At 33.8% G+C, this 23,540-nt stretch overlaps 1 long non-coding RNA gene across 1 annotated transcript; it reads left to right on the top strand.

The window, feature by feature from the left end:
- The first annotated feature begins 19,530 nt into the window (after positions 1-19,530).
- On the top strand, positions 19,531-22,679 carry LOC140596496 (uncharacterized). Its single transcript, XR_011998461.1, has 2 exons — positions 19,531-19,644; positions 22,444-22,679. It is a non-coding gene; the product is annotated as an uncharacterized lncRNA (long non-coding RNA).
- The last annotated feature ends 861 nt before the right edge of the window (positions 22,680-23,540 follow it).

The raw sequence follows: 23,540 nt of genomic DNA, 5'->3' as shown, positions 1-23,540 counted from the left end.
TTCTATTTAGAAAGTCAATTCATTTTTGAAAAAATATTTGGCATCTGACTACCTTTGGTGGACCCATCACATGACTATGCTTCATTAGATCTGACAATCCATGTATGCAAATGCATAGGCAATGCATTAAGGTATACAAATAAGAAGTGACTAATTATCATATCTAGTTTAATATGACATGAAAAAGAAAGCACACATTAATGAAGGTAACTCAATCCATAAAGTGAAAAATTTAGGAGAGTGTTCTCTGAAGCATTGATGACAACAAGAACCTAAGTTATCTATGAATTTATAAAATACTGGGAAAAGATTAAACTCTCATAATTAGTGGCATAGAACTTTCAGACATTTCATCCATCTTAATAGACAGGGCTGCTTCAGCTTACATTTTGTTTACATATGTTACAGTCCACTTTTTAAATGTTGCTTCCTTTACCTCATTTTAATTTTTTAACAGTTAATTTCCCCAAACCTATCAAATAGTATATATACAACTTTAGTTTATTGGTTTGAATGAAATAAATTTTACCCCGTGTCTCAGAGAGGAAATCCAAGAAAGAAAATCTTTTTCAGCTTTATTGAGACATTAATTGATATAACATTGTGCAAGTATAAGCTATACAATAGAGTGATTTTATATATGAATAAGTTGCAACATGATTTCCACAATAAGCTTAGCTAACCCATCTGTTATCTCACATAGTTACAACTTTTTTTCTTTTTTTGTGTGTGAGAAGTTTAAAAATCTACTCTTTTAGTAACTTTCAAATATATAATACAGTATGGTTAATGATAGCCACAGTGCTGTAAATTGCATCTTCAGCCTTTATTCCTCTTGTGTGTTTTGACTGTCTTCAGCCATTTCCTTCATTTCTACCACTCTCCACCACTGGGCAGTCACTAATCTAGCTTCTGTTTCTATGTTTTTTGTTTGTTTTAGAATCCACATACAGCTGAGATTGTCTTTGTCTGACTTATTTCACTCAGAGTAATGTTTTCCTAAGCAGGTCCATCAATGTTGTTGCAAATGGTAGAATCTCCTTTTTTTTACCGCTTAAGAATATTTCATATTCTTAAGTACACTACACTTTCTTCATTCATCCATTGATGGGCACTTAGCTTGTTTCTATGTCTTGACTATTGTAAATAATGCTTCAGTGAACATAGGAGTGCAGGTATGTTTTCAAGATAGTGATTTCATTTCCTTTTGATATATAGCCAAACATAAATTACTGTATAATATTTTTAATTTTTATGAAATCTCAATACTGTCTTCCTAAGAAAAATAATTTGATATCAGCATTAAATCATAGTGTCATAAAGAAATAAACCCCATAATAATGTGACACTTTAATGAATTAAATGCGTAATTGTCAAATATTTACTTCCTAGAAAATTTCCCTACCCATTCTTTCATGACCTTTAAACTCTTAAGTGTTTTACACTTAAAATTAATTATTACACTGTATTTAAAAAATCAAACTATTGATTAAGTATTCTTAAAAGTGGAAGTATGCTCTTAAAAATAAAAAAAGACTTTTCAGGTGTTAAAAATCATATGCTTTTTAAATATTTAATAATATTAACAAGCTGTGAACATGTATGTAATTAAGCAGTTGTTATAAAATCTCCATTCTGGGGGAAGTAGATTTAGAAAGTTTTTTTTTTTTTTTAGAAAGATTTTTAATTTTGTTCTAAGTTTGCTTAGCCTAATATATTCACACATATTTTAGAATACCTCCAAACTGTATTGTTTTTAAATATCATTTTATTCCTTGGTGTCGGCACATTATATCCATCCTTTGTGTTTGTTAGCTTCTCTTCCATTTTGTTAATTATTTATGCAAAGATCATGTAAACGTGTTTGAATTTAAATCTTCTCCCATTTAATTTGACTTGGCAATAATTAAAATTTGAAAGCAAACAAAAGTTGTTTATTTGGAAAATAAAAAGATTTAGAAAAATTTTTAAACTTCTTTATTTTATAAGATAAGAAGACTCCTATCGTTCTTGACTAGTAACTGAGATATTTTTATGTTTCCTGCTGTTAAAGTTTTGAGCATAAATATTGTATTTTTTATTTTATTATATCTAACTGGGTAGCAATCTTAGACTCTGAAACACCTGAGTATTGTAAATTTGTGTGTGCATGTGTCTTTGTGCTTGATTACAAATACATTATATCAGTATATCAATGTTTTATGCAATGGTATTTGGTTAATCATCTAAGTGTGGTGGCAAAAAAAAATAGGGGGAGTTGGGGTTTCCTTCAGCTCCATAAAAACAATTTTATTTTATTTTTTAAATGATTTTATTTATTTGAGAGAAGGTGAACAGGGGAAGGAGCAGAGGGAGAGGGACAAGCAGACTCCATGCTTAGCATGGAGCCCCATGTGAGGCCTGATCCTGTGACCCTGAGATCATGACCTGAGCCAAAAACAAGAGTTGAATGCTTAACCAACTGAGCCACGCAGGTGCCCCATAAAAAACAATTTTAAATAGTCAGAGAAAAGAGTCATCCTCCTTAAACACATCCTACTCCATCATATTGACACACATAGGGTCACATTACTTCATAGGCCAAAAAGCAGGACACCTAAATAACCTACCTTCTATATAAAGAAAACAAAAATGGAGGGATCCTCATGTTTCACTTAGGAATTTTTGTCATTGCATTTTGTACTTCGTTATAGAACTAGTATATATGTGATTACATACAAAGATTTGAGATCATCCAGATTAGTGTTCTATTTTTGGTTCTGTCATTGAGCAAGCTTGGAAAATATAAAAATTGTTTCTGAATCTCATTTTGTTAATTGCAAAATCAGAGTAATAAAAAAAAAATCTCAAAAGTACTATTAATAATAATTAAATAGTCCATAAAAATTTCTTGGCATTTACTAGGCACTTCACAAATGGCAATTAATTATTATCATTGATGAAGTCCTAAAGGTTTACTTAGTTTAAAAAGTCAAGATATAGAATAGTGAGTGTAAAAATGGATTTTTTTGAAATATGTGTCTATAAAAACATATTGTTGCTAATTATGTGTAGGATATCTGAAGGATATATAAACAATTGGGCAAGGACTTGGGTGATTAGTAAATGGAGTAGGGAGGAGAATTACTTTTCATTGTAGCATTTGATTTTTGTACAATTTTGTATTAGTCACCTGCATATAAACAACCCCAAAACCTAACAGCTTTAAATGATGATCATTTTTTTCTATTTCAGGTACTGGATTGGTTGAAATTCAATTAATCTAGATTGAGCTAAGCTGGACTTGAGTCTAAGCTACATATTGGGTTCAGGTATGTTTCACCTATTTCTTATCCTTGGATTAGCGGGTCATACAAAACATTTGTTGTCCATGATGATACTAGACCTAGAAAAATGAGTACTTTCCCATGCATGTGTGTTTTCAGTTTTTGCTTATGTTACACCAGTTAATATTTCACTGGCCAAAGCATGTGATATGGCCAAGCCAAAATCTAGAGAAAAGAAATACAGTCCACTGACCATGGTCAAAACCAGTACTAGTGGAAAGAAGTATACTCCCACTTCCATGTAGGTGGTAAAAGGAATTGTTATAGCCTTAAAATTACATCATTTACTATGTCTATGAATGGATTACCTATTTTAAATACATATGTATATATACTCAGAAACAAGAAGAAAACAAAGCAAAAAATAGTAGAAAAAATGTGTGCCTTTAGTCCAACCACAGCAGAGAAATATCCCTAACGGTACAAGTTTCAGAATAAGCATTTGCTTATATAGTTTTTCCAGAGGTGGCAAAAGCACTTCATTTGAAAAGCTCATCATATATGGAGATTATCTAAGTAGCTAAGATGACCTAAGGAGGAAATTTTAAAAGAGGATGTTTTAACGTTGAAGACCCACTGATCTCTTACTCTAATCTTACATAGGCAATTTACTTTCAATAATACACACTTACAGAATAATTTTTGTTATTGTTTTTTAGCATATAATTTATGATTAAAATAGTTTCCCGCTTGTTTGTGTGTGTATGTGTGGGGGGTGTTTATTTATTTTGTGTTGCTATGGTTGGACATTATTCTGCTGCTCAAATATGCATTTTTTGCTCCTATTCTGTTTGCAGTGAAAAACAAAGCAAGGGGCAGCCCGGGTGGCTCAGCAGTTTAGTGCCTGCCTTTGGCCCAGGGCATGATCCTGGAGTCTCAGGATCCAGTCCCACGTCAGGCTCCCTGCATTGAGCCTGCTTCTCCCTCTGCCTGTGTCTCTGCCTCTCCTCTCTCAATCTGTGTCTTTATGAATAAATAAATAAAATCTTTAAAAACAAAACAAAGTGAGAACAATGGAGGCACCCTGCAGTTTTCAGGCAATTTTGTGTTATTTTTCTTCCACTGTGTTCTTATTAATCTTTATTAAGGATTAAGTAAATGCTAGATTTATTTCAAAGGTATCTTGATTTTCAGTATTTTAAAGCACATATATTAGATTTTTAAAAAATCAATTATTTGCATCAATGTCATTAAATATCATTACAGTGTTTTTAGCCTTAGAAATGTGTTTTTCCTGAAGGAGGTTTGAAAAAGTTTTTTCCTGAAATCATGTTGGGCTATAGGAAGCTGTGTTGTCAGTCATGAATCTATGAGAAGATACAGGGAATTACTACGGTTGAAAGATATAGAATGGAACACACAAGATTAATCCTAGTTCTACTTTGGCCAAGTCATTTACGTAGGTTATCTTTATTGCATATTCATTTACTAAATAAAGATATAGGGCAGCCCAAGTGGCTCAGCAGTTTAGTGTTGCCTTTGGCCTAGGGCGTGATCCTAGAGACCTGGGATCGAGTCCCACGTCAGGCTCCCTGCATGGAGCCTGCTTCTCCCTCTGCCTATGTCTCTGCCTCTCTTTCTGTGTCTTTCATGAATAAATAAATAAACTCTTTAAAATAAATAAAGATATAAAGTTTGACATCTCCATCTTAACATTATGTAAAATTCTCAAAGAAGTATGTGGTACATCCAGAATGGAGTCCATACGGCCACCAGAAGTGTCTACTTTACTATATTAGATGACCCAAATTCATGGTGTTAAATACACAAGTGTAGGAGTTGAAAGAAACACCATTCTACAAATGATGTAGAGCAAATTTTTTGGCAAAACTTGGTGACCAAGTAAACTTCAGTAAATCTGTCAAAAGCATACATGGGAGAGAAAAAGGAACCATTATACCCATAGTATAGGTAAAATTATTCAAAATCGGCTTGATCGTAAAAACTTGATAAACTAAAAAAACAATTGGAGACTTTGGGGAGTTTGAATGCACTTGATTCAATTTTGCACACTGTGTCTGCCTATCCCAGCATCAGTCACCAAGAAGAAGATAGTCATCTGCAAGTGAACAATTGAAAGAGGAATATGTCAAAAGATAATTGCATCAGAGATAAATAGGCAAGGAAGACTTTATTCAAAACTATTGTAAATAGAGAGATAGCCTGAATTCCACTCTATTGAAACAAAAGACGGGAGGTTAAATTTAAGCATTGATGTGATTTAGTGAATGAGTACTGAAGGATTTTAAGAGGGACACTGGTCAATGCAAAGCTATACTGTGTTTGCTAAGTAAGGTTAAGCTCCTACCCTCCCACAGCAAAGGGGGGATTTGGAGTGCAATCTTTCTTGATGATTACATTTTAAAAGGATGGCTCCTAGATCCTCGAGAAAGACATTTCTGGGTTTTACCAAATAAACCTAGCATGAGGCTGAGAAAATATTTACATCTTAAAGGGGCACAGATACAATTTTCAGTCGAAAGTTTTATCAAGTAAATGCTCTAAGAAAAGGGAGATCCAATGCCTGAAACCAGGAAGAAATATGTCAAAAGTTCAGGCAAGCTAAGAAGCACACTAAGGCTATCTTGATCAGATAATAGGATTTGTTCAATTAATATGGACATAATAGAAGAAAACAAGGAAAGTGATATAAGAGCTAAAGAGAAGAACAGACTCATTATCATGCGTAGTAAAATATAATAGGATAAAAGAGAACCAGTTCTTATCTTCAGGGAGTTTACTTACTAGTAGGAATATGATACACACACACTCACACACACTAATAACTTTACAGTAAGGCAAAATGGAATAAGGATTATTCTCAAAAGTGTTATAGAAGCCAAAGGGATAATGGCTTTCAGAATGATTTCATGAAGGTGGGTGGATAAAAAAATATGAAAATTAGAATTTGGTGAGAAAAACAGAGTATAGCATCCAAAAGAACTGATTTACTTTCCAGTAAAAATTTTTATGGGAATACAATTTTTAAAATACAATTTAAAAATGTCGAGGCTCCCGAGGGGTGCGTTCTGTTAAGTATCTGCCTTTGGCTCAGGTCATGATCCCAAGGTCTTGAGATTGAGCCCCACATTGGGCTCTCTGCTCAGCAAGGGGTCTGCTTTTCCCTCTTCCTCTGCCACTCTTGCTCTCTCTCAAATAAATAGAATCTTTGAAAAAATAAAAAAATTAAAAACCTGAATGTCTGTGGAGATTCATTTTAACATCTCCATTTATTTATTTATTTCAAAAATTTCCGGATGTGTTATACTTTTGTTAGCCATTTTGGATTCAAAGATAATACTATATCATCCCCTCAGATAACTTATAGATTCATAGGAAAACTGCTATATAAACACATAATACAAAAAGAAAGGGTAGATGCTGTAATAATGGTAAATAATATAGAGACACATCAAAGAAGGGAGTGTCTATGCCTTTACATCAGAAAAATTTCAAAGAGGTTGAAGCATTCAGAGGACAAATGCACTTTGTAAGAAATATTCTGGCAAATCAAAATAGGAAGAATACAGAAATTAGCAAGTCATGGGTAAAAGGGAGGTTGAAACCGGTAATAATAGAACGCAGTTTTAATTTTTGCTTTCTTCTAATTCATTCTCCAAAATGCATCTCCAAATATGTTTTAAGCTTTTATCTTTCTATCATCTATCTATCATCTATCTATCTATCTATCTATCTATCTATCTATCTATCTATCATCTATCTATCTATTTATTTGAGAGAGAGAGAGAGAGAGAACATATGAGCAGGAGAATGGGCAGAGGGGGAAGGACAGAAAGAGGGAGAATCTCAAGCAGACTCCACAATGAGCATGGAGTCCTACAAAGTGCTCATTTCAGAACTTGGAGATTATGACATGAGCTGAAACCAAGAGTTGGATGCTTAATCAGCTGAGCCACCAAGGCATCCTGGAAGTGATTATTTTAAAATATCAATGAGATCATGTCACTTCTCTGCCCTAACCATTCTGTGGCTTTCTGTTGTATTTTAAATAAAATAAAGGTTCATTTTCTTGGCATGCAAGCTCTCTTCATATTTTTCCAACCTCCAACTTAAACTCATTTCTAATGCTACTAATTTCCAAATTCCCTGGCCTGGTTTTAATTTCTAGCATGTACCACACTCATCCTATTTTCTGGTTCTTACACAATTGGATTCTTCTCATTCTTCAGCTTACAAGATTAACGTCACATGGCTATGGATAGTTTCTTAGAACATCCTATTTAATTTTCCCACCATCCATTCTTCTCAGTTACAACCTCAAGTGATTTCTGTCTTGAACTTATTAAATTCATGATTATATTAACCATTATGTATTTGTGTACTTTGTTTCTCTGGAAAGTGAATAGTTTTAAGTCTTTAACAAAGATTTCCTGAATGAATAAATGTACAGCTTTGTCTTAATTCTACAAGGGGGAAACAAGCAAAATATTGCATATAATATAATACGTATATTTTTATTTGTAAAAAACAAAAACAAAAACCAAAAAACCAAACAAACAAAATAGTGAAAAGTCAAAATAAAAACTAATAATATTTATGTAGGAAGACAGAGAACAGAGGGAGGGAATTATAATGAAAGATTTTCTGAGGGAATATTGTTATTAATTCTGACTTAAAACGTACAAACTTATTATATGTCACAAATAAATGTACATAAAAATGCAGGTCTGAAAAATTGAAGACAAACTAAAAGAATGGACATATACCAGTGATATAATCACACAGACAAAACAAATCATTTCAATAAGGTTCAAAACATTGTATTTTGGCCATATATTCTTAAAGGAAATGTTTACACACAAAGAAAACCTAAAGTACTTTAACTTTTTTCACTTGTATGGCTCTAGTTAGAATATCAGTATGGTTACTTAAAATTTGCATTATGTATATTATAGGATAAAGCAAATGAAAAGGTAATTTTAGAATTTTCAGTGTAAGAGAGGAGGATATAAATATAAAATTTCATAAAGTTAAAAAATACATAGTATTAAATTTGGTGTAAAGTATGAATTCATAGTATTTTTGTTAAAAAAAAAATTCCTAGGTCTGTCCACTGAAAAGGCCTAGAAGCTACATCAACTCAATGGCTCTGAACACCTTATGTACATAGCATGGCAACTAAGTTAGAGCTGCTTAGAAAAAATAGCTTTTTTTTAGGTTTACAGAAGAAAATGTACAAAACTAACATATAATAGTTTGCTATGCTAGAAATCAAGAAAGCTATCAAAGAGCAATGTAGTCATTCCCAAAAGTCAGAGTTGACAACCTTAAGAAGATCGCACTGTAAAAGAGGGGGCAATTTAAAGACCAGAGAAATAATAACACAATTAATTTAAAACATTAAATATATATTTTATACTCATAGTGTTAAAAATGCTTTTCAAAAAGCTAGGAAGCCAAAACAAGAAAAAAAACCTTTTTCATTATTGAGGATATTGAGTGCATCAATAATTTATCTAAAAAATCAGTAAAAATAAAGAAAAAATATTTCCCTTTCTTTAGAGAATGTACTTGATATACTAAATAATCTTAATTGATAAGAAAAATATTTACGTATGAATTCTAGTTAATAGAATATATTATTAAAATAGTTATTAGAATAGCTATATATATATATATAGTTATATATAGTTATATATAGTTATATAGTTATATATATATAGTTATATATATATATATATATAAAACTATATATATATATAAAGGATAGATAGAATTGGAAATTCATCACTTTGCAACCACTACTCTAATACTCTAATGATTATATCAAGCAAGAATTATCAATGTATTTAAAAAACATCTTGTGAGAGCTTGATAGTTGTATTTATTCCTAAAGTTATTCCTAAAGTTAAAATCATCACCCCAAGTGTTATTTGTTGATTTCAAGATGAAAAAAAAATCATAAATTTGCAAAGGAGAGAACAAATTGTCACTTCCTGAAGCAATTTATCAACCACTAATAATGGCTGACCAGACATTATGTTTTTCTAGATAGGATGCAGTAGACACCCTGACAAAATGCTGAATGTAAATTTAATATACCTTCAGATTTCATTTCTAGTTTTCAGGAGATATAGGAGTTGGAGCAATAAAATTAAGTGACTCCACAAAGAAGTAAGGTAGGTAATTTTATAAAATAATTGATCTGGTCTTGTCAGGTCAACACTATAAAAAAGAGCCTTTTTTAAAAAAATAAAAGATATTAAAGAAAATAATAACCAAATGTGATACAGATATAAGCAGCCTGATTTGAACATTGAGTGTAAAAGGACACTTTTTAGACAATTGAGAAAATTTGAAATATGGAACTAGTGTTATATATAATACTAAAGACTATTGTGGTTTCAAAACATGTCCTCAAGTTTATTGGAAATTCTTCCCATTGAGAATTAGGGTGTATGTCCCCTCCCCCGATATGGGTAGGCTTAGCGCTGAGTAATCACATGGAGCAAAAGAATCACTTAGCTAAGCACTGCTCAATTTCTTGATCCAGAAATGCATGAACATAATGACTTGGCTGTTGTTTTCTACCAATAATACATCAAAGAAAGGATTTTTTAACAAAGAGTATATGACGGGAATGATTAACAGTTGTTAACTTTTTAGGTGGGTAATGGGACTAGGGTTTTGAAAATATACTTTTTATTGGAAAAACCAAAAAATTTACTTAAAGGTAAACTGTTTTTATATTTAGGATATGGATTAATGAAGCATATCTAAATTATTATAAATATTAGCTTTATTTTGTGCATATATGAGAGTTTTTGAATCATACTCTGCATATCTTTTTTTGAAAAGTTTATAGTACTTTTAAAGATCATCTACTGGGTAAAAAGTAAAGATTTCTGTTATAAATCAAAGCAGAGCAGGGGAGGAGGAAATTAAGGCTTCTTTTAATTTTAATACAATCTTAGAAAAAAGTAAAAACATCAGATTTGAAAAGGAGTTAAAAGATAGACTTGAGAAGAACTAAAAGTACAATGAAAAGTAGGAGATCAAAGAGATTCTCAAAAAATACAATAAAATCACTTTGTACTGTAATGATGTGTTTCACGTGGGTGTACCCTTCCACGGGTTTATGAAATCATTTGAGTAAGGATATTATCTTCAACTTTGTATTCCCCAGGGTTAGCATATTGCCTGCCATGCTTAGGGCATTCAGTAAATGTCACATAAAAGAAGAAAAAAGTTGTGGAAATTGGAATTTAAAAAAAAACTGTATATATTAGTCCAAAAATTCACCATCGCATTTATGAAGGTGGATGCATAGAAGGTTAAGCGTCTCTATTCAGGGTTCTGTGCCCTGGTCTGTCCATGTTGAAGTGGATATTACAAATATACCAGACATGACCTTCAAACTGTGGAATGTATGATTGGAAATGAGGAATGGAGAGAGAAAAATAAACATTATAAATTAAAGTAACTTTACCTCCCATTTGAAACAAATACAAATATTTTTAAGCCACATTATTATTAACTCACCATGTTAAAAAAAAGAACAGATACTTGGAGATAATTTTAACTATCTTAGAAAATAATGTTATAGGGACAGATAAACTTTAAAAAGTGAATTATGATAATAGCAATCATCACCATTACTGGCAATTATTGAGTATCAGGTACTTTACAATCATTATTGCTAATATATAACCCATTTCTGCAAATGATGCATTATTTTCATTTTCAAGATAAGGAAATTAAAGGTCAGGGGTTTAAGTATCATGCCAAGAATTTCACATGTAAAAATACTTCAGTACAAGTCACAACAGTAAACAAAAACTACACTTAATAAAATCTCCATTTCTCCAAGATAAAATTGAGTCAAGGAATCTTGCAGTTCATAAGGGGCTAGTGTTTGAGGTTTTTCTGACTCCAAAATACTTGGCAATAAAATCAAAGTGTAAGCCAATCTTCAATATGAGATCAAATGATGCTAACTTACATACACCCACTTATAGTTGTATTACCAAAAAGATCCCTGGAAAAAATGAGAGGAGCTGATAGATTTTTTTAAATATATATATATATATACACATACACACACACACAAGGGAAAATAGAGGTTCTATAATGCAATGTGAAAGATGTTAGTTTTTCTGATCCTGCTATGGTAATAGCTGAAATTAATCTCTCAACAGCTGAGAAATTTGGCAGAGGTATTTGGAGGCTGAGAATGTCCCTATGAGAACAAGAAGAAATTTTTAAAAATATAAGAGGAATAATCAAGAATAGAGAATTCCTGTTCACCTTTCCAGCTGTCACAAAGTGGTGGCTCATATTTTTAAAAATGATATAAAGAAAATTCCCCAGGGAAGGAATCAAGCCAACAGCTTTAAAGAGTAAAATAGCTGCAGAAATCTTTAAAGGAGTACATAGACTGAGAAAGTCAGGGTGAGGACATGGAATCAGTAATCCAAATGGAAATAACAGGTCTGTAAAGATAGGATGGTGAGAGAAGAGAAAAACAGACAAGAACAAAGACACTTCCTACAGACATCTGAGGTTGTGCAGAGATAGAGTATGGAGAGTAAAAGGAAAAAAAAAGTTGCAGTTTAAGTTGGCACTAAAGAAAAACAATGGTGATACTTGTGCTCCCTAAATGATGGTAGCGATATTTATAAAGGAACTTCAGAAATAGGAAAGAAGGAGTCTGAGCTGATGCAAGCTGGCAACAAAATAATAAGCACTTGCTTATTTATTGGAAATGATCAGTTCAAGAACTAAGTTCAAGGAAGTAAGTACTCTAAAGAAATGTTTTACATATTTAAGCACATCTTACATATGATTTACTACAATATTTAAAAATAGTAAATGCAAACAGAATCTCGACTTGGTAATTTTTGAATATTGAAAGACTAAAAGTTGTAGACAATGAAACTGGACCTTGATTTCAAGAATTTTCTAAGCATAGCATAAAACATATGATAAAAAAAATAAATAAATAAAACATATGATAGGCACAACGGTAGCAAGGAGAAAAGCTATTGGGTTGAGGAATTTGAAGAGATACCATGCTTTAAGAGGAAAGTGGGAAGAATATTAATTTTATTTCTATGAAGCAAATATTTGATCAGGAAAACAACAACACAAACAGTTTCTGTTTAAGACCATCTGTCTGAACACTGATGAAATATGTGAAGACATTTCCCAGCAACCCCATCAGCAGCCCATACGCAGTGGTGGGGGATTGTGTGTGAAGGGTGTATAGTGCAAGGTGCCAGAGAAATGAGACAAGCCTGCTTTTATAGCTTCTGTCTGTATGTATGGCCTGGAGACTCTTTTACAAGGAGATTCTCAGGTACTTCCAGGAAAGTAAAATACACAAGTGAAACTGGGACTCTAATATACACTCAAAAATGAATTTTATTTAATGCAGCTGACATTGCTTTTTACAGGAGGAGCACAGGTTGTAGACAGATATGAAGAGAGTTCTCTAGAGAACAGTAGGAAGTACAATTAAGCAGATCAATTAGCAAAACCATAAATGTGCTACCAGATGCAAAAGTGGCACTGTGGAATGTGACCATGCAGAGAGACTGACTCAAGGAGAACTATTGGCTTGCACTCTGTAGAGAGGACTGTGGTGCAAAACAAAACATGGAAAAGAAAAGCAAATGAAATGAAGGCAAAATCCACTATTAGAAAGTAGAGCAAGGCTGAACAAAGAGCTTCCAGGGATCATTTGTGTGTGTGTGTCTTAGTTCTATGTGGTCTCCTCACAAGCAGGTTACTCACGCTTCTTCAAGTTCCATTGCACACACAGGAGCAGCTTAACAGAGGGTTACGTACCTGTTTACAGGAGAACAATTACAGTTTATTGTTGTATTTTCCTGTGTCAAAGTGAACTGGAACATTACTTTGGGGAACAAATTTCACATTTCACTAACTCATGTGAAAGCATGAGCAGATAGGAATGCTTTCCGGAAGATAAATTTTTGAAGGAAGAAAAAGGGAAATCTTGAAAAGGATATGGTGAAGTACTCTATATGACAGCATAGGAGTATAAAAAGCCACTTAAAAAAGCAAAACCAGGAAAGTATCCTACTTAGAAATAACAAAGGAAATCTCTCTGTATAAAACAGAAATTGATGAGCTTGAGGATGAAGATATTAAAAACAGTTTTCAAACATCTAAAGGAAGTAGTAGAACAGAGTCAAAATAAAGTGGTCTTTTTGGAAGGAAAAGAAACTTCTGGTTAAAATATATATAATGTTCTGCCTGAGGGAACCAGGAGTGGAGGAGACCAGGGAACACACACTATGAAGTGCTTGAGAATCAGACGGCTCAAGTAATGAAAATAAATAATTGTAATGATGTCACATACACAAACATGCATACATGATAACCTGCTTACATGATATTTTACGTGAGTTGTTTGATGTTTTTAATAATCCTTCAGTCTAGTTATCTTAATTCCCATGTTGCAGGTGAAAACACTGAGTTTCAAAGAGATCTATCAAGATTTCCATGAAAAAAAAGTTATTAATCTCCCTTATCATCACTTTTGCCTATGGACTCCTTATTTATGGAAGTGGATACCTATATTTAGGATGAAATATAAAAGCTTGGGTTTTTATTTGGCATGTCTTTTTTTAACATTTCTTTCTAAAAATTCTTATTGTATTTTATGTAATTATTGGTCTGCATTTGAAGATAAATCAGGAAATAAAACTTTCTTTACCACCACTAGGTAGAAAAATACTGTGCTAGAAGACAAAATCATTCACTAGAAGGGCTAACCAGAGAAATTATAACATAAAAATAAAAAATAATAATTAGAAGAGTATTAAGGGAAAAGTGGTAAAAACTGGAGTGAATTCAATTTATGATAATAGATGTTACTTTTTAACATGTTTGTTGGTGTAAAACACATAGGTATCATATACACAGAACTTCTTAACATAGAGGGAATCCCACCTTATAAATAGGCTTCGATTTTCCACCTTACACCATTCTGGCATTATGTTAAACACTATGAGAGACATGGAGTGATAGAAGACTTTTGTATTCAGGAGTGAATAAAGGGGAGAGGGTGGTATGCACAGATCAGGGAATATAACTATAATTAACCCTGAACATTTACTTTTCATTAAATTATTCCATTAGTTTTGTATTCGTTCATTCACTCAACAAAGAATTTATATATTTATCTATACAATTATCTATAGCCACTAAGGAAACCAGTATGGACTTTCCATAATAAGTTAAAAATAGAACTATCATATGATCCAGCAATCCTACTTTGGGGTACATATCCAAAGGAAATGAAAATAGCATTATTTACAACAGGCAAGATATGGAAACAATATAAGTGTCACTTAATGGACAAATGGATAAAAAAAAAAGATGTGATATATATATAAACACATAATGAAATATTATTCTGCCATGGGAAAGAAGGAAATTCTGGCATTGAAGACAATATGGATTTTGAGGGCTCATGCTAACTGAAATAAGCCAGACAGAAAAAAACAAATACTGCATGATATTATGTATGTGTGAAATCTAAAAAGAAAAACAAACAAAAAATCCAAAACACAGAAACACAAAACTCATAGAAACAGAGAGTAGAAAAGCAGTTGCCAGAGATGGATCCATCTCTGGTAAGAGGGAAAAGAGGGAGAACTTAGTTAAAGGGTACAAACTTTCAGCTACAAGATAAAAGAAGTCTGAGCATCTAATGTGAAACATGGTAACTATAGACAACAACACTGTTACATAACTGAAAATTGCTAAGACATTAGAATTTAAATATTCTCACCAAAAACAAAATAAAACAAACTATCGTACCTCAGGGATAAATTATTAACATTTTTGTGGGATTCCTTCCAGTTTTAATTTTGTATATATACATATGTTCATATGCACACATGTGTATATCTTATATATATATATATATATATATATATATATATATATATATATATATAATTTAAGGACCCTTTGTCATCTTATAGATCATGAACAGTTTCTTAATCATTTAATAGTCTTCTATAATGCCATTTTAATAGCTATATATTTTTCCAGTACATGTGTGTATATGTGTACATGTGTACTATTAATTTAATAATTTCTCTGTGTTGGGTATTTACATCACTGTCAACATTTCACTACTATAAAAATGTTGTATTAAGCATACTTGAGGTGAACATGAACATATCTGTAAATTCTTCTTGTGAGGAGTCCCTAGAAGTCTAATTGTTACATATGATATTTTGCACAGTTTTCTGGTTTCTAATATACATTGGTATTTATATTCCTAAATCACACTACAGAAAAATTTGAACTTTTTTTTCAAACCAGCTGTTAAACATGAGTGTCAATTTCTTCACGCGCTTGTGAACAATGGGCACAATTAAAACTGTTTTAAACAACAACAAAACAAAATTTAAAAACTAAGGGAGAGTTTGCCCATTTACACTTTTCTTTTTTTTTTTTTTTTCCATTTACACTTTTCAAACAAATTCCTACTGGCACATATATCTTTTTCTTTATATATAGTACATGAATCTCTATAGTATATCTCTATTCTCTCTCTCTCTCTTTTAAATATTTTATTTATTTATTTATGAGAGACACACACACAGAGAGAGAGAGAGGCAGAGACACAGGCAGAGGGAGAAGCAGGCTCCAGGGAGGGAGCCTGACACCGACTCCCTCCCGGGTCTCCAGGATCACACCCTGGGCTGAAGGAGGCGCTAAAACGCTGAGCCACCCAGGCTGCCCTCTATTTTTATCTTTGTCTCTGTATATTTAATATGTATTCTTATATCACTATTCCTCATTGATGAACACCTAAGCTCCTTACTCTGAAGTCCTAGGTTCCTCTGTTCCACATATTGGTTTCTGGGCTTTCAGTGACTCCGGGTCACCAAACTTTTCTACAATTGTCTGGTGAATTAAGTGGAAGGTATTTCATGAAAGAAAGGTGGGGGATGAAGATGAGAGTGGAAAGGAAGGCTGGTGGAAAAATCTTAGAAGGTGCAAAATTGGGAAACCACAGGGTTTGTGGCTGCTAGGGAGCCTTTTAGTGGAAAAAAAGGTTTATTTGGAGAATAAACCTCTGCAGAGAAGTGGTTCTGATGGAAGCAAAATTGCTAATTCACTCCTGAGCAGAACTCCCCAGACTCAGAGTTAACTAAAGAAAGAAAGAAAAAAAGTTCTACATCTGCTTGCATAAAATTATTTATAACTCAAAGTAGTGTTTGGAATTTCACCAAGAAAAAAATTATTATGGTTAGCGTGTACCCAATTTTCCAATACAAATAAACAGAAAGAGTTTGAGGTTATTAATCAATCATGTGTTGATACAGGTAAGTTTATGCTTATTGTTTTTTTCCCCTGACAAACATAAACTAAGTTACTCTGCAAAAAGAAAAATTGTGATTTGCTCTGAGTTTGCTTCTTGGAATGTGGATTACAGAGATATGTATTCTAATTATTCCCAGTGTAGGGATCTGAGGAAATTTACTGGACACTGGGAAGGAAAGCACCAGCATTGTAAGAAAATTGGAGAGTGATATTGTCGTTTCCAGAATTAACATGTCTTATTTCAAAACTGCCCCTAAATTTGTTGGTATGGGAAAGAAAAAAAATAGAGAGAGAGAGAAAACAGCACCTTCTCTGAGGTTCTAGATACCTGGTCCTGTCACTCAAAATACAGGTAATTATAATTATAATTTGAGAAAGTTAAATGACCTGGACTTCCTGGTAAGGCCTGTTTCTCTATCATTTGTAATAAGCATTCTATGGAAAGACGTCGTCCAATATTATATCAATGGATTTTTTTGTCTATTCCTGCTATTTCAAACAGCAGTTGTAATTCTTAATGGTGTTACAGAGAAAACAAAAGTCCCTTCCCATAAACAAGAAATTTTCAACCTGATTTTTAAGCGGACTGCTAATTGGAATATAAAGCATATTAAAATATGATGGGGACTCCAAGTGCCAGGAAAGACCAAAAGGGGGGCAAACTATTGGTTTATACATCAAATCTCAGGACACATCTTCAGCAAAAATCAAGGTCTCTGTGTATTTATGTGTGGTTTGAACAAGAAGACATCATACTAATTCAGAGCATAACTTTTTACTGGACGAAGACAAGTAATTTCTTTTTCAGTCATTAACCAAATAATAAATTATTTAAATAGGAGGTATTTAGATCCTGTTCACAGGTATGTATGTAGAGACTACCTATTTGAAAACAAGCCCTTTTTTGTGGGTTGAAAAGCCTTTCAACCCACAAAAATAAGCCAATCTCAATATTCTAACTACTCTTTTGTCTTTTATGCTAGCTGTTTTGAGATATATTTCATTAAGGTGAGTATTTTTCTCAAACGGATAAAATGAGTGAATAATGTTGGAAAGCAAGGGCAAAAGTAGCAATTATTTGAAAAAATGGCCTGTAGGGTGAATTAAATAGTTATATATATATATATAATAAAATGATCAATGATTTTTTGGAAAGAAAATTTTTCATTTGCTGATGTATGATTCTCTGTAATCTCTATTCCTAAAAAGACTACACCTGTAAATGGGGCTTCTGTCCAGCAGCCAAACACTTTAGATTTCTTTTTTTTTTTTTTAAACTACAGGTCAGAATCCAGAGTGTAAGTGTGAATGTGTGTGTCTGTGTGTGTGTGTGTGTGTGTGTGAGAGAGAGAGAGAGAGAGAGAGATGACAGAGACAGAAACAGAGATAAAGAGAGAGAGAGAGAGAGAGAGAGAGTGAGAGTGAGAAGGGGTGGAAGGAGAAAGAGAAAATATTTTGTTGCATTCCCCTATACAATGCAGTGCATCTTTGTTCTTTATTTGATTGCTATTTTATTTTCCTCCTCTCCAGTACCACATCGCTTTTTGTTTCTTTTTTTCCTCTGGGTATCTATATGTCGGCATATCTAACAACACTTCTTCACATTTGAAAGATGAGAAAATTACTAAATCCGCAAGTCCTTATATCTCATATAGCATCTGGCTTATATGGTATCTAGCAAATGAACCTAAACACCTTTAAGAGCTTAATAGTCTCTTTTTCTCCTAAATTTTAAAATTATTTCACAGTAAAACATTTTGGTATTTGGGAATGCATTTTAAGCTTCCCATTGAAAATCACTGAATGTATATCCATCACCTATGTATAACAAACTAAGCCAGAATGTTTTATAATTACTATTAAAATGGAAATCCCTAAGAATTAAAAATTTGAGACTTCCTTCTGTAAAAGTGATTAATTAAAATTTTGATCCTGAGTTTTCCTGATTTAATTTTTTCATAAATAGACAAATAGATATTTATATGATCTGCCAACTTCAGCTTCAGTATCTAGGGGGAAGTTGCCAGACAGGCATGTAATAATCATATTGGTCAATCTAGCTTGATTGCTTTCTTCCAGCAATGGGCAGTTGTAATTTCCTATCACATTTATAGTCAGTATATTTGAGAAAGGGCAAAATAGGTTAATGAAATCATTATAATTTCATTCAAATGATATATATTTTAAAAGCTCAATTAAAGAAACAGATACCAGGGCACCACATTTTATTTTGCCTTATGGAGACCACTTTGCTGTAGTACCTGTAAAAGATACTGAAAAAAACACATTTACCAGTGCTGAAATGAATGTGAAGTCATTATCATTACTAAACATATCCATAAAGTAAATTTATTGTGAAAAGGGATGATGGTTTTTTTTTTTTTGAAATTCATTTGTTCTTTCATCTATTCAATGCATGTTTTATCAAATTCTACTCCTTTTAAGATGGCATAACTGGTTTTAAAAGAGTACTCAGGGGATCCCTGGGTGGCGCAGCGGTTTGGCGCCTGCCTTTGGCCCAGGGCGCAATCCTGGAGATCCAGGATCGAATCCCACGTTGGGCTCCCGGTGCATGGAGCCTGCTGCTTCTCCCTCTGCCTATGTCTCTGCCTCTCTCTCTCTCTCTCTCTCTCTCTCTCTGTGTGACTATCATAAATAAATGAAAATTTAAAAAAATAAAAAAAAATAAAAGAGTACTCAGAAGTTAGACTAAGCCAGAATTTAACATCATTGCTTATTATTTGTTTGATTTTAAGCAAGGTAATAAGTTTCTTTAATGATAAGTTTCTTTGTAAGATGGACATATTGATGTTACTATCCTCATTGTAATAAGGGAAAGAAATAAATATAAAACTACAGTGATATACAAGATGTTAATAAATTTTATTATCATTTTTATTGTTATTATTATGTTGCAGCCTTTAGAGCTGTGGAACAGGTAGAGTTGAATAGTATATTCCCTTCCCCTCAGCTTACTGGTGTCCAGGTAAGAAAGCAGAGAGATAATATTAATATGGTAATATTGTGTCAAGATATGACCTAAACACACTTTATCTAAATTAACTCACTTATATTGTCAATGATTGTATGAGGTGAAATTTGTGGGTGTCCCCATTGTACAGACAAAGAAATAGTATCTCCAAGTTATACAGCTAGTTAAAGCTGAGTTGGGGGGCAACTGAGTGGCTAGGGGTGCCTGAGTGGCTCAGTTGGTTAAGCGTCTGCCTTCAGCCCAGGTCATGATCTCAGGGTTGGGATGGAACCCTGCATTAGTCTCCTTGTTCAGCAGGGAGTCTGCTTCTCCCTCTCTCTCTCCTTCTGCCTCTGCCTACCACTCCTCCTCCTTGTGCTCTCTCTCTCTCTCTGTCAAATAATTAAATAAATAAATAAATAAAGTCTTTAAAAAATGCTGAGTTGGTATATGAATCGAGGCAGTCTGGATTCAGAGTCATTGTCTTTGTGTTTGTTTAATCCTTAACATTATAACTGTATGCTTCCTAATTCATACTACCTATGAACCCTTGATTCTTTGGATTAGAACAATACCTAGAAAAATCTGAGATACTTCAGAATCTTTCTATCAGTACTCTATTCATGGCTATGAAATCTCAGGTAATAACCATAATTTCTTCCCATAAAAGAAAGAGAAATGGCTGTCCCCAACCACATTCAGTGTTTTTCTTCTAGTTATAACTCAGCCATCAGGATATCGGTCTCTGCACACAAAATAACCCAAATTTCCAGAGTGAAAAGGATTTTCTCCATATTTTACAATTATTCTAACATCCCTTGCCCAAGATAAGCAAAATCCATAAGGGCATTCGGCCATGACCTTTCCCCCAAACACTACTGCTCCTTCTGGCACAAATAATCCATGTTCTTCACCCAAGTCATTTATTGCACATTTGCTCTGGACCCAGCAGCAGGAAGATAATGAGAGAAATTCAACGCTACTATCCCCACCTTCTGGAAGCTTACAACCTTTTTAAACAAATATGCAACCATAATGTATGACCTCATTATGGCATCATGAAAAAAGAATAATATCTATGTCCAAAACAAACTTGCATATATGTAAAATGGCACTTGGTTATAAATATAGTGCGTTCTGCTTATTTTAGAATTATTTTCTGCCCTCACTCAATGATAAAGAATCCAGACATTTTTCATTTCCATAGTGGGGCAGGGGAGGCATAATTCCTATTTCATCCTTATAGAGACAATGTATTTTCTGGGGAATTCCAGGTTTATGGGAGTATATTTTGACTTTAAAAGAAAATTGTTTCTCTCTTGGCAACACTTTAGACACCAAATATGTAGATTTTCTACACCAAGAAATTCTCCAATTTTCTGCAGATACCAATTACATGTCCTACAATTTATTTTAATTCCGTTACTAACTACCCAGGATCAGTATGCAGACCCCAATGATTAAAGCTTCAGACTGTCCCACCTCAAACACCAATCACAAGTAGTGGGTCCCCAGGTTACCCACATTTTTGCTGGAATTGGCTACAAATCAGAGATTCTTTTTTAAAAATAATTTATTTATTTATTTGTTTGTTTGTTTGTTTTAGAGAGAGCACACATACGCACAGGTGGGTGTAGAGGGAGAGGATCTTGAAGCAGATTCCCAGTGAGCACACAGCCTGACATGGGGACTACATCTCACAACCATGAGATCATGATCTGAGCCAAAACCAAGAGTTGGTCACTTAACCCACTGAGCCACTCAGGAGCCTCTACAAATCAGGAATTCTTATCCCTCCTCAGGTTTGATAATTTACCATAATGGCTCACAGAGCTCAGATAAACACTTAATTTACTGTTACCGGTTTATTATAAAATATACTATAAAGGATAAAAATGAATAGCAAAGAAGTGTATAGGGGGAGCTCCAGAAGACTCCCAAGATGAGGAGCTTTTTCCCTATAGAACTGGGGTGCACCACCCTCCCAGCATGTGGATGTGTTCAATAACTTTGAAGGCTCTCTGAATCCCATAGCTTAGGGATTTTTATGGAGGCTTCATTACATGGGCATGATTAATCATTAACTCAGTCTCCATTCCCTTTCCCCTCCCCAGAGGATGTGAGGATAGGGATGAGAGTTTGATGCTTCTAACCATCACTTCATCTTTATGGTGACCAGCCCACATCCTGAAACTATCCAGGAATCCACCAAGAGTTCCCACACTAGAACAAAAGATACTTTATCACATAGGAAAGATCAAGGGATTTAGGAGGACTGTGTAAGGTATTCCTATCACCCCATTACTCAGAAAATTACAAGGATTTCAGGAAGTCTGTGTCAGGAACTAGGGACAGACACTACATATATATTTCCTATTATATCACAGCCTCTTCACCATGGTTAGATGCAGTAACCATAAAGGAACCCTGCTCAGCTCTAACTTCAGAAGAACTTGCTGGAAGATTTTGTTTATTTGATAACCTCCAGCAGCCATACCTTCAGCTAAGTCATTACATTCATAGGAGACTGTGGTTTTTACTGGCTCTCTTAGCTGTTGATGGAGCACAAGGAAAGAGGAGAGTCATTTTGGTTGATGCAGGACCCTTCTAACAGTAAATCTTTGCTTGGAGCTTTTTGTAGGGTTGATCAAGACTTTCTGAGAACTATACTTCATCCTAAGTCTCTTCCCCATCCAATCATTGTCTTTCTTTTTTCTTTCAAAAATCATTGTTTGAAGCTCCTTCTCCCTATCCTTACTCTCTCCCCTATTTATCTTTCACAGTTGGTTATGTTATCCTCGTGTCTGTTTCCAGGAGGATCCAAACTGTCAGCAGGTCTTCCATTTTATTTGTGTCCTATAAGAAACATGAAATGAAGTCTGCAAACCAAAGTGAAAGCTCTCTCAGTTGAACAAAAGAATAGCTTCAGGGATCACCTACATCATTGGCTTCCCATTTTCATGTAAGTTTTGACATAAGTACTGTGTACTTACCTGTGGTATCAAGAATGCACTTAATATTGAATTACAATTAAATATGCTACCCATTAACTTCAGTTTTTACTGTGATTTTGTTCATGTATTTTGAGCAGAAATGTGGTGGAGGCTTAATCTACTTTCTTCTCTGATAATTTATAACTACATGCTAGCTCTCACAACTAAATGGAATTAAAAATAACATTACCAGGTGATTAAAGGGAAACAAAGAAAAATTGCAACTATTTTAAAGTGGTGGTTCTGGACTTTTTGTTTGTTTGTTTTTTGTTTGTCTGAACCTAGACTTCTGATAAGGGCAAAAAACAATCCTTTTTAAAATAATCTTTTCCAAAGATCAAATAATTTTCAAGGATGAAAATGAACAAATTCATAAATCAGAAAAAAACACAAGCAAACCGGGATGCCTGGGTAGCTCAGTGGTTAAGCGCCTGCCTTCAGCTCAGGGCATGATCCTGGAGTCCAGGGATGGAGTCCCACATCAGGCTCTCTGCAGAGAGCCTGCTTCTCCCTCTGTGTCACGCACGCTGGGGGCGACAACCGTCCAGGGATGAGAGTAAGGGAATGAGGAAAAGAAAAGAGACATAAACAGAGTGGGAGCAGGGGGACATATGGCCGGATTCAGCCACAATGCCACCTTTATTTGTATTATTCACTCTTTTATAAAGCAGGGTTGTTTAACAAGCAGGATATTTTAAGCTTAGTTCTCCAGACATGTCCTTTCACAGTAGACAGCAACAGTATGCGTCCTTGAGCCACAAGCCTTCAACAACAAGGGTGAGACAGGTGGGCCGAGGTTGGAAGAGTCAACAGAGAGCCATTGCTTGATCCATTAACCCCTTCCTGGCATGCGGCTCAGGTGGGCCGTGGTTGGAAGAGTCAACTGAGAGCCAATTGCTCGATCCATTAACCCCTTCC

Source organism: Vulpes vulpes, unplaced genomic scaffold (assembly GCF_048418805.1).
Source record: "Vulpes vulpes isolate BD-2025 unplaced genomic scaffold, VulVul3 Bu000000700, whole genome shotgun sequence".
Classification (NCBI taxonomy): Eukaryota; Metazoa; Chordata; class Mammalia; order Carnivora; family Canidae; genus Vulpes; species Vulpes vulpes.
This window is presented reverse-complemented; position numbering and strand designations above follow the sequence as displayed.